Below are 13,555 nucleotides of genomic sequence, written 5' to 3'. Positions count from 1 at the left end.
TGACCTGTAGTCCTCTGAAGACACTGTGTGTGTGTTTGTGTGTGTTTGTGTGCGTTGGTGTGTCTCGGACCCTGACCTGTAGTCCTCTGAAGACACTGTGTGTGTGTTTGTGTGTGTTTGTGTGCGTTGGTGTGTCTCGGACCCTGACCTGTAGTCCTCTGAAGACACTGTGTGTGTGTTTGTGTGTGTTTGTGTGCGTTGGTGTGTCTCGGACCCTGACCTGTAGTCCTCTGAAGACACTGTGTGTGTGTTTGTGTGTGTTTGTGTGCGTGTGGTGTGTCTCGGACCCTGACCTGTAGTCCTCTGAAGACACTGTGTGTGTGTTTGTGTGTGTTTGTGTGCGTTGGTGTGTCTCGGACCCTGACCTGTAGTCCTCTGAAGACACTGTGTGTGTGTTTGTGTGTGTTTGTGTGCGTTGGTGTGTCTCGGACCCTGACCTGTAGTCTCTGAAGACGCCGTGTGTGTGGATGTGGTACTGTGCACTACAGCTGAGGACCACCGGAGGAGGGGGGCCGTGGGATCACTCTCATATCCTGTCCCATGACTGTAAGGGGAACAGACATGAGGCCGGGGTGAGCACAATGGAGTACCATGACAACAAGACTAATCTAACAACCTGCTACTCTAACAGTCAGTGATGTCACACTTCTTCCAGTCATTCCTGTTGGAGTGAGAGGGAGGGTGGGGGAGTACAGTCAGATATGTGATGCATCTATCTACGAGAGAGAGAAGAGAGAGAGAGGAGAGAGAGAGAGAGAGAGAGAGAGAGAGAGAGAGAGAGAGTGAGAGAGAGAGAGAGAGAGAGAGAGAGTACTCTGATCCCCCTTCCTTCTCTCCCCCTGAGCAACAGACCAAATCTACCCTCCCACACCCTCCTCCCTCCCTCCCTCCTCCCTCCTCCCTCCACCTCCACCTCCACCTCCCTCCTACCACCTCCCCACATCCCTCCTCCCATCCTCCTCTTCCTCCTCCTCCATTACCTCCCTGACTATGGTCAAGGCTACGCTAAAGAAATATACTACAGGAAGCTAAACACACACATACACACAACACACACAACACACATTGATGGACCATGCAAATAGGAATGCATAGTTGATTCAGCTTGGTACCTTTTGATGGTGGACAGTGTGTTTGCAGGGTTCCATGCTACACACTCCAGCTGAGAGGCCATTTGGTACAGGTTATCACTGAGGAAAACACACACAGACAGAAAGATTACAGCTCCACATCATTTACTGTACATACCATTAAAGCTGACAAAAGCTTAATCTTGGTTAACCCAGAACTCAAATCTTGCATAATTTGGTTTACATAGTCTGTCCACGAGACATTAACAAAAGTTATACTGATATAATTTGATTGATTGACTGAAATCAGTTGAACAGAGAAGAGACAGAGGGGGTGCATAATGGCTGGACAATTTGCTTTTGCGGTCAGAAAGCCCTCCCTCCCTCCCTCCCTCCCTCATTCCCTTGTTTTTGGATAAGGAAAATGAAGATACCCCACATATTTCCTTTATGAACACATCCAGTCACTCCTCAAAGAGCTCATTAAAAACACTGGGCTGTGAAGCCATTAGTCACATTGGCAGATGATTACACTGGCTACAACACACACACACACAGTCATACACACACACACACATTCATACACACACACACACATTCATACACACACACACACACACACACACACAGACGTGACACACACACACAGGCAGCAAGGGTGAGTGTGCCCGTGCCTAGTACATGGTGGACCAGTGCATGACATCACTCTGTCCTCACAGTATCATTGGGTGTGTGTGGGTGTGTTGGGTTTTGATCTGATGGTTCCCAGCTCTGGGATGGGAGATGGAAGTCCTGGCTATAAAGGGAGAGGGGGAATCTTCTCATCCTGTCTTATCAGATCCTGTTCCTGTCGTTTTGGTTCCTTCTGTTCCCCCTCTCCAAAAGCAAACTGAGGTCAGCGTTTGAAGAATCCTGGCTCAGTTGCCTGCTAGATGTTTTGGGTTAAATGAAATCCCCCCATGTTACAGAAAAACCAATGGACTGACGTGAGTCCTCGCAGCCTCTCCTTTCCTCTCAACTCGGCCTCTTGTCCTGTTCTCTAGCCCCCTCTTCTCTCCTTTCATCCACCACCTCACCTCTCTCCTCCTCTCTCCTCTCCATCTCCTCTCCCTCTCTCGCCTCCATCCACCACCTCACCTCTCTCCTCCTCTCTCCTCCTCCCCCTCTCCTCCTCTCTCCTCCTCCCCCTCTCCTCACCTTCCATCCACCACCTCACCACCTCACCTCTCTCCTCCTCTCTCTCTCCTCTTCTCTCCTCCTTCCCCTCTCCTCGCCTTCCATCCACCACCTCACCTCTCTCCTCCTCTCTCCTCCTCTCTCTCCTCCCCCTCTCCTCGCATTCCATCCATCCACCACCTCACCTCTCTCCTCCTCTCTCCTCCTCTCCCTCTCCTCGCCTTCCATCCACCACCTCACCTCTCTCCTCCTCTCTCCTCCTCTCTCCTCTCCTCTCCCTCTCCTCTCCTTTCATCCACCACCTCACCACCTCACCTCTCTCCTCCTCTCTCCTCCTCTCTCTCCTCTCCCTCTCCTCTCCTTCCATCCACCACCTCACCACCTCACCTCTCTCCTCCTCTCTCCTCCTCTCTCTCTCTCCCTCTCCTCTCCTTCCATCCACCACCTCACCACCTCACCTCTCTCCACCTCCCTCCTCTTCCTCCCTCTCCCTCTCCTCTCCTCCCCTACACTCCCCCATTTCACATGTTGTCTTTCCTCTCACATTCCTTATATTTTACAACTGTATATATATATAGCTGATATAGCTCAGCTCTGTGTACAGTCTCACACGTACACCTCCTTCCTACCCTGGTGATCTCACTTCCTCCTACCCTGGTGATCTCACTTCCTTCCCGTCGGTCTTAGCTTCCTCCTCCCTCTCAAAGACAGACTGACATTTGAGGAGCTCATCAAAGGCCATTGGAAATATATATATTTTTTATCTCTATGGGACTTCCTGGTTAAATATAAATACAGGACAATAAATACAAGTATCTATCTCTGATCATCACTTGAGTCTGATCCAAAATAACTATGTAGACAAAATGAACCATAGCATCCCAGCAAAGGTAGCACAAACATGTACAGTCCAATGTAATGATATGGGAGTCAGGCATATGGATCTCAAGCTATAAAGACCCAAGGTGATGAGGAGGTACCTGTTATAGTTCCTCAGCAGTAGAGCCTGGCTGGTTGGACAGTTCTCTGGGGGGGGGTGGCAACCAAACCATAGTGGGAGGGGCAAGGTACTGCTGGTCACCTGCATAGCATACAGTAAAGAAATCAGACAAACAAACCAATGAATTAGCATAAAGACCTGTTGGACAGTAGTTACAGCGCTATGAAACCACATGCTCAACATAACACCAGATTGGTCTGTCAACAGTTTTACCAGCTGACTATGTGTGCTGCCATATCCCCAGCAGTTATAGAGAAACGCTCTCTCTCACCCCCCAAACACACAGACATACAAACACACACACACACACACACACACACACACACAAACAGACATACAGTACATGCAAACATACGCACACCCACACAAACACCCATAAAAACACATTTCCTCTAAACCAGGGGTGTCAAAACTCATTTTAGCTCAGGGGCCACATGGAGGAAAATCTATTCCCAAGTGGGCCGGACCGGAAAAATCATGGTATATATAACTTAAAAACAACAACTTCAGATTGTTTTCTTTGTTTTAATACGATCAACATACAACATAAAGCTGGAGCCTGAGGACAGTGTGTCCAAAATAGTACAAGCACAACATCACTATTAATCATAAAACACCTCAAGTTATTTGAAAGTTCTGAGGACAAAGAACACACAAACACACAATGCCTCAGTGATTCACAGAAGTATATCACAGATCACAGAACTATATCAGGGTGTCATTTCTCAGGCAGAAATGTAGATAAAAATAATGAAATCCTGTTCCCCAAACAAGTGCAAGAACCACAGAGTCAAGAATAGGTTAAATATACAAATAAAATAAAATCAATTAAAAACAATAGCACATCAGCTGTATGGACAACTTTGTTGCGCCCTTGCAGCTGTTTGTTCAAGTTATTCAGGTGCTCTGTAACATCCACCATAAATGCAAGGTCCGGCATCCATTCTGCGGAATGAAATTCTAACACTGGTTTGCCCTTTTCTTCCATGAACTGTTCAATTTCTTCTCGTAAATCAAAGAAACGCCTCAGCACAGCACCTCGGCTTAACCATCTTACCTCAGTGTGGTATGGCAGGCCATAGATGTGGTCTTTCTCTCTGAGAAGGCTGTCAAACTGACGGTGATTCAGGCTTCTGGATCGGATGAAATTAACAGTTTGGATGACCACCTTCATGACGTTATCCATCTTTAAGACTTGCAACACAAAGCCTCCTGGTGCAAAATACAGTGAAAAGTAAAAAAAATCACGTCCTCCATTTGCAGATTGCACTTTCTCTCTGAACTTTGTCACAACGCCTGCTTTTTTCCCGATCATTGAGGGCGCACCATCTGTAGCCAGGCTGACAGCGCGGGACCAGTCCACTCCGACCCTGTCCAGCGTGCTGATGAGTGCGGTAAAAATATCAGCTGCTGTCGTTGTATCTGTCATCGGCACCAACTCCACGAACTCCTCGGTGACGGTCAATGTGTCATCAACTCCGCGGATGAAAAAATGGCCAGTTGTGCAACATCTGTAATGTCCGTGCTTTCATCAATTGCAACCGAAAACGCAATAAATGACTTTACTTTTTGCTTCAACTGGCTGTCCAAATCCACTGAAAGATCGGAAATCCTGTCTGCAACTGTGTTTCTTGTCAGGCTGATATTTGCAAAAGCCTGCCGCTTTTCAGGGCACACAATCTCCGCTGCCTTCATCATGCATGTTTTTACAAATTCACCCTCACTAAATGGTTTTGAAGCCACTGCGATTTCATTAGCAATGAGGTAGCTAGCTTTCACTGCAGCGTCACTGATGTCTCGGCTGTGAGTAAACACAGACTGCTGTTTCTTCAGACCCGCCAACAGTTCATTCACCTTCTCTCATCTCGCTGTCCTTGAAAGTTGTCATATTTGTTGGCATGAAGACTCACACAGTGGCGACGAAGGTTATATTCTTTCAGCACTGCAACATGCTCTGAACACACCAAACATACAGCTTTCCCATTCAATTCCGTGATTAAATAGGATGACCATTTTTCTTGGAACACTCTGCACTCTGCGTCCACTTTTCTCTTTTTTGACAGAGACATATTGGGGCAATGAGGGTGCCAAAGCACATAATGTTAAAAGTAGAAGCCGTAATAAATATCGCGGGCAAAACAAAGTAGCTCATTGGCTGCACGTGCTTGACCTACTTGCTCTGCCCCGGTATAAACAGTTTGCTTGCTTAACACAATTGCTATTGCGCCATCCAGTGGACGCAATTGGAACAGCAGTTTATTTTATTGAAAAATTGCAGCGCATTTTATACTTTACCTTTTTTCTTCTTTTTTTTCTTTCTTTTTTATCATCTTGCGGGCCGGATTATACCCGTTTGCGGGCCTGATCCGGCCCGCGGGCCGTACGTTTGACACCCCTGCTCTAAACAATTATCAAAACACCAGTCCTCCCAGAGGTGGTAAAACAATCAATCTCCTTTTAAAGGATCTACATAGTTCCTTCTCTGGTTCAGTTGTGGATTGGTCCCCTGATGGTGGTCAACATTCCAAAAAAGTCTCTCATAAAGCTGTTTCCTTAAGTTATCATTTCCAGAGCCAGTATATTCATTTGACCAAAATGAACAGAAAACATACGCAGCTTTGAATAAGAGCATTGCAAGAGGTAGTGTTAAAAACAGAGAGAGAGATTGAGGGGAGATAGGGAGAGAGAATGGATGATAGTAATTTATAGCCCTGCAACCTCTGGGTGACTTCCTTACTAACCCTGCAGAGACCTCAGAGTCCTCATTGTTTGTGAGGTTAACTTTCACCTGCTGCACGTTCACAAATACTAAAACACACACACGCTATCATACACACAGGTGGACAGGAAGTGTTAAGGACAGTGATAGTTACCCATGGTAGTCGGAGGGGACAGGGTGTCCTCGTGTTTGAAGGAATGGCTGGAGAACTGAGGGGAGTGGTGAGACGGAGTGTGACCATAGCTGGGAGCCCCGTCCAGACCTACTGTCCCATAACCTACAGAGAAAAGACAGATTATAAAGACAATAGTTTCTCAGTTTCATCATTATGGCAGCATTTTGGAGGAAACTGTGAGTCTCCAGGAGCCGGACGGATATCTGAATCCCCATAGCAGCGGCTCTAAGTCCCTGGCAACATCACAGTAGTAAGTTTATCACACTACTGAATTCTGCCTCACTGGAAGGTATTAATTCACGGTTTCAGTAAAGCTGAAGAGGAAAGTTGGCATCCAGAGAATATGAAGATCAGTAAATCTAAGGACAAAGTGGTATGTGTGTCTGCACTTGCTCATACACACAAACGCATGCACACACACACTCACACACACACGCACACACACACACTCACACACACACTCGCACACACACACACGCACACACACACACACACCCACACACACCCACACACACCCACACACACACTCTCACCCAAACATGACATTAGCAGGACAAGAGTCAAGGGGAGTGTTGGACAGTTCCTGAGGAGACTGACTCATCTACACGTCTCTAAATCACTGGAGCCATTAAAGTCCTGCACTGACCCTCAAACCACTTCATCAAAAACTACTTTCCACAGAATAAACAAACTCTCAGTGTTCAGTGGGTCTGAGACTCACATTACCAATAACACAAGCTAAACGCTATATCAGACTCACATTATCACTCACATGGGCTAAACGCTATATCAGACTCACATGACCAATAACACAAGCTAAACGCTATATCAGACTCACATGACCAATAACACAGGCTAAACGCTATATCAGACTCACATTACCAATAACATTTACATTTTAGTAGACGCTCTTATCCAGAGCGACTTACAGTTAGTGAGTGCATACATGTTTATTTTTTTTATTTTTTCATACTGGAATCGAACCCACAACCCTGGCGTTGCAAATGCCATGCTCTACCAACTGAGCTAAATCCCTGCCGGCCATTCCCTCCCTTACCCTGGACGACGCTGGGCCAATTGTGCGCCGCCCCATGGGTCTCCCGGTCGCGGCCGGCTACGACAGAGCCTGGATTCAAACCAGGATCTCTAGTGGCACAGCTAGCACTGCGATGCAGAGCCTTAGACCACTGCGCCACTCGAGAGACAATAACACAGGCTAAACGCTATATCAGACTCACATGACCAATCACACAGGCTAAACCCTATATGACTAATGGAAGTATGAAACAATACTGAAAATAGACTTTCTTTGTTGACAAATAATAATGTTTATTGCTGTTGTCAAATTTGATAAAGTCTCAATAATAGCACACAGGAAACAAAGAAATTAAATATAAATTCAGATAAATATCTGTTAAACATTCCCCTCTTATCTTCTGGGGTCAGATCTTGGGGGAACAAGACCCAAAATACTATTGGGACTAATAAAGAAACCCGTTAGTCAGCGCTTGTGTCATTTCAACATTTGTTTTTAAATGAAAATAATGAATAATATGGGAAATTCTGAAATTGGAGAGCAATACAGTCCCTAGATATTTTTTTAGGCTTTGTGTAAATCTTGGAAGAAACATCTTGACCCGATATGTCATTATGATTTAGAAAAGCCTGTTTTGGAGCGGAGCATTGCAATTTGGGCTCAGGCCATGTTTCTCCATTGGGCGGAAAAGTGCTCTCAAGGTCTTGATAATAAAGTAAGGCAAAGTGTTAGTCTGTAAAAAATGTGTTTGAATTTGATGTGTTTTTGAGGGAAACACCCAAACATTATCACACACAGAACACATAACATCAAATGTTACAACATTCCAGAAATCCTAAGAATCAGGCGTGCGTGTTTTCAAGTGTGTATGTGCGCGTGCGTGTGTGCGTGTGTGTGTGTGTGTGCATGCATGAATGAGTGCTGCGTGCATTAGTGCGTGCTGTGCGTACGTGTGTTATCAATTTCTATGGCACAGACAGTGACGGTCCAAGGTAATGTCCTTTTCCCACGCCCTGCATGGCTACTGTACTGCTACCTTTACTAGTCAACATCCTCACACCTCTGAAGAATAAACGCTCCCACTTTAAACAACTTATGAAGGCTTTATATAGCATACATAAAGGCTTCATAAGCACTACATAAACGCTTCACAAATCATCTATAAAATTATCTCATACTCTGTAAATGGTGTATGAACATGCATAGTGCGTTATGTCACATTTGGCAATTCAACCTACAATGGTTTTGTCACCCTTTATACACCTTCTATAGAGTATGACCTACGCGTATAAATTATTTGTGAAGCATTCATGTAGTGCTTATGAAGCCTTTATGTACTGCTTATGAAGCCTTTATGTATGGTATATAAAGCCTTTATAAGGTGTACTTTGTTTAAGGTGGGACCGAATAAACAGTAACATGACTGTAAATAGACACAGTAAGAAACTGTACAACTAGACAAATTATACGGGAAAATGTTGTCTTCCAAACAAATTCATTTAAATCAGTTTAACATTATGATATAAATATTTGTATTTGATCATTTGTCATTATACTGCATTAGCATTTTTGTTTGTAAAAAAATATGATTACATTGTTTTGAATGAGGGGAAAACACTAATAATGTAGCTAAACTGGGAAAATGTTACATCATATTAATTCCTGACATAATGGACTGAATCCTAATTTGAGATTAGTGTGCATGGTAGGCCTATCTTTCAAATGCACATCAATATTGTATTTACTCCATCATCTCAGCTACTGGTTCGGTACATTATGAATTTGAATTGGAGTTGAACAATTAATTATGGAAAAGTGAACATGAAATTGTATTATAAACTGGGTGGTTCGAGCCCTGAATGCTGATTGGCTGAAAGACGTGGTATATCAGACCGTATACCATGGGTATGACAAAACGTTTATTTGTACTGCTCTAATTACATTGGTAACCAGTTTATAATAGCAATAAGGCACCTCAGGGGTTTGTGATATATGGCCAAAATACCATGGCTAAGGGCTGTGTCCTGGCACTACACGTTGCGCCGTGCCTAGACAACATTTTATATTATAAATAGATTTTGTGGACCAACAACTTTATCATGCTTATTATCATAGATATAATATTTTTGTACCAGCCACCACATCTATGAGGTAGAATATGTGTCTGTTGTTGACAACATTATTTTGTGATAGCTAGGTAAAAACAGATTCAGTTCATTATGTCATGGATTAATATGATGTAACAATGTCCCCGTTTACATTATTTAAAAAAAAATTGAATGATTTTTTACAAACACAAATGTAAATTCAGTATGATGAGACATTATCAAATTAACTTAAATAGCTGATGGTTTGAAATTAGTTGAATAAAAAATAAGACGGTTTAAAAAAATACTGTTGATAATTACAGCACCATAATAATATTAATTCGTAAGTTATACAAACAGTTGATAAAAGGTTTTGCAATGTTTTTAGCATTATTTAGATTTAGATTTCAAGATTATTTCAACCTAAAATAAAACTGGGGGGTAAATAAAGGGGAAATCTGCAGTTTCTACATCCATTTTGGTATTTTTAAATTACTGATATGTACCCATTGATTCTTAAATAATATAACTTATTAATACCTAATGAGCTTAGTTCAACTGTCGTACCGCACCAGAACCCAACATATAAGCTTGTTTTGCTACAATGTTTGTAAACAAAGTACATGTAAATAAACACTACAGTATATAGCCTCAAAACATCGTTAAACTATAGTTTTAATACCATGGATGGCCAGTCCTTGCATCCATAGCTCTGTCTATGAATTTGAGAGTGGTTACATTTCTCCAGCCCAATCCCTCAGCTTTTTACCAAAACAGGGGTGGGGAAAACACTTTGTTATTGTTTCAACCGCTAATTTCCCCTTTAACTAGGATATTACTATCAACAACACATGTATAGCAGTATTTAAATTTGGTCTTTTTTAAAATACTGCTTTTTGTATTATTATGTTTCATTATTTTGAAGCACCCCGTTCTTTGAGAATAAAAGTGAAACTAAGCATGTTGAATACAGGCTGAGGGAGACCCTTTGGCCATATTGTTGCATTAGCTCTGTGAGTCGGGCCAGCGGTGGGAAAGCTGACAGCTCTCTTCCCTGTACAGGGCAGAATGACCCTGTGTAGTACAAAACATCCTGTTCAGACACAACACTATGAACAAGCCCCAAACATCAACACTGGACAATTACACCCAATACAAATAGACACACTCCAACACACACACACAACGACCCAGGAAGTACTGCACGGTCACATGAGAAATACACAGACACATACCATCACTGACATCAGAAAGTGTAGGTGCAACGCTGATGGCCTAACAATCAATCAATCAATCAAATGTATTTATAAAGCCCTTTTTACATCAGCAATTCTCATAAAGTGCTTATAAATAAACCCAGCCTAAAACCCAGAACAGCAAGCAATGCAGATGTAGAGATCTTTGGCCTTGAGCGGTGAGGAGTAGACAGCTTAGTTTGAGCTGAATTCAAGAGGGCTTAGAGAGGATAGAGTGAGCCCAGAGAGGGTCAATAAGGTGGCTATGGAGGAGGAGAGAGGGGAGCAGAGAGCAGCCTTACCCTGGTTCCTGTGGGTCGGTGGGCTGTCCACACAGCCTGGGAGGTAGGCTCCATTAGGAAACACCCTGGACTGGCTTGGAGCTGGCTCCCCGAAGGCCCCAACCCGACAGGGGCCTGTCCCAGTGAACTGGCCAGAGAAGTGCAACGTGAAGGCCCCCAGGCCACAGTGAGGGTCCTCCAGAGGGTCCGTGGAGCCCCAGCCAGGCTCCTGCTTGATGAGGGAGTGATGGGAGGGCAGGGAGCCGTAGGGAGAGCCAGGGTGGAGGTCCAGGTAAGGTGCCCACTGAGGGGCACCCCCAACGGGCAGGCCACAACCCCCGCTGCTCACTGGTAGGGAGGGTACGGAGGGCACCGGGGGTAAGAGGGAGCTCAGGTCTCGCACGTCGGAACCCATGGACCCCATCATCCCATACGGCTCAGTCAGCATCATGGAGGGTGGCAGGAGATGGACCCTGAAAACACAACCACCTGAGAAGCAGACTGGAACAGACTCCTGAAGCGCAGAGGGGAGGATAGTCAAAAAATAAAACTATATAACAAGCAACACTGGGTGTAAGAGCCTCCTAAGGAACAGTGAAGAAAAAGCTTGAAAGTAATTGTCGAGGCGACTTCTCTTCTCTTCGATGTAATTCGATGCGATTGAACCTGGAACCAAATGCACAGTCAAACAGTCCACCAACGAAACATATTTTTTATTTTGGATCCTCTCTGTTTCAGTCTGTTTCAGCGATCGTTCAAAAGGAGTCGTAGAGTGTTCAGGTTGTCAGTTCAGTGGACAGGCCAGAGATACCTTGTGGATGGTGTGCTGCGTGGGAGTGTGTCTAGTAGTAACAGTGCCTTGTCTCTGAGTGTGATGTCTGCTTTTCCTTACACTGATGACGGCTCTACTGCCTTACTCACAGGCCAGGGGGAGGAGCCAGGACCGAAAGGGAGAATGGATGACTCCTTCACTTTATCCACTATAGACACACCACAGAGATAGATAGAGGACTCTATTGCCCAAAAGCCCAATTTACCATGGGCAGCGTTATGGAGGACTTTCACCATTTTGAAGATGTCAACTGGGTGGGACTACCTACTGGTTAAGGAAGGTCTCCAGGAGGGATCAGCCAATGAATTATACTTGTGAGCAAACATTCCGTAACTGCAGGGGGCACAACTTTGACTAGAGAGGGGGTGGCAGGTAGCCTAGCGGTTAAGAGCGTTGAGCCAGTAACCGAAAGGTCACTGGTTCAAATCCCCAAGCTGACTAGGTGAAAAATCTGTCTACGTGCCCTTGAGCAAGGCACTTGACCCTAATTGCTCCTGTAAGTCACTCTGGGTAAGAGCATCTGCTAAATAACAAAAATTAACAAATATTTGTACCTGTTCAAACAACACGCTCCAGGTGGCAGTGTGCACCCTTTCAGTTTGTTTGCCAATTCATACATTTTACATTTTAGTCATTTAGCAGACGAACCAGGATCTCTAGTGGCACAGCTAGCACTGCGATGCAGTGCCTTAGACCACTGCGCCACTCGGGAGGTGATAGAAGTAGTAGAAGAAGAAAATTGACTACTTCAAAATGGAGATGGCCTCAATGGCCCTGCCCATCATAATGGGACAGATACAATGATGCAATGTCTATCTAAGTCTATGAGGCAAACACACACTCACTTAGCTGCTTGTGTGTGTTTTTCATCACTTTTGATCAAAAGTTCTAAACATGGATTGTTCTAAACATGGATTGTTCTAAACATGGATTACTTTAATTTCCTTTTATTCTGATATTTTTCCCACACAGAAAAGTCTCCCTAGGTCCGCTACATATGAGCTTATTGGACATTTTACAATTACAATTAACCTTTTTATCAGGCTATTAAAATATGTTAAGTAGTTTAAATTCTGTTTTGTTGGCTGCAAATAACTCAAATACAGCAATTCAATAAACGTTTATGTTTGATCTGCCATATTGTCCACTTATTTTGCACAACTTTGTCATTATTTTTTATATAAAGATATATTACCAGTGTTCCGTTGGAGCACAGCACACACACTTTTTTTTTTGCCAAAGCTTCGTGTCAAACTTGATGACAGCTTTGGGAGAGCATGAGCGCTTTGCGAGGGCCCAGCTGCTCATCCGTGCGGGAGTGTTTCATCCACATTCCTCAAGAGACGTACTCGCTGCCAATAAGCACAAAATACAAAAAGATCAGCTCACAGTCAACATAAAAATCTACAAATAATACTTGTGTCGATAGATAAATGCCACTATCATCGAAAAGTTGATCAAATTATTACAAAATATAGCGTCTAATTAAAAGCCTAAATATAGTCTATTATTAGACTTTTTATGAAATTACAAATGGTTCCACGTTAAATGTATGATAGGCCTAAAAACATTTCCCGGTAATTATTTAATTAATTAATTACTTATTAAATAACACAATTATTACGAATCTATTGTTATATAGGCCTACTTACTTACTGTGTAATGGGTAAAATTCACAATCCCCTTAAATAAAATTTTAAGAAATATGTAGGCCTAGTCTACAATGAAAATACATCGTTCATATTCACTTCTTGAACGAAACGAAATTCAAACGAATTATTCACTGGATGAATTGGATAATTTGAATTGGATGGAACTTTATTAAAAATATATTGACGCTTATGAGAGCATCTTCGCTGCTGCTGCCGTTTATTATTATACTGGTTGGCTTGGCAAGGAACGTTTATCTTTGACTAGAGAGGTGATGGCCCAGGTTTGGATGGA

General features: G+C 43.6%; 1 pseudogene across 1 annotated transcript; it reads right to left on the bottom strand.

Moving 5' to 3' along the window:
- Window positions 1-293: 293 nt before the first annotated feature.
- LOC311116935 (Wilms tumor protein homolog) lies at window positions 294-11,650 on the bottom strand (annotated as a pseudogene). The gene is made up of 5 exons: window positions 10,801-11,650; window positions 6,120-6,242; window positions 3,227-3,327; window positions 1,113-1,190; window positions 294-544 (listed from the first exon to the last, which is right to left on the bottom strand). The product of its transcript is annotated as a Wilms tumor protein homolog (transcript).
- Between the last annotated feature and the right edge of the window lie 1,905 nt (window positions 11,651-13,555).

Source organism: Coregonus lavaretus, assembly GCF_964263955.1.
Source record: "Coregonus lavaretus genome assembly, contig: HAP1_SCAFFOLD_8267, whole genome shotgun sequence".
NCBI lineage: Eukaryota > Metazoa > Chordata > Actinopteri > Salmoniformes > Salmonidae > Coregonus > Coregonus lavaretus.
This window is presented reverse-complemented; position numbering and strand designations above follow the sequence as displayed.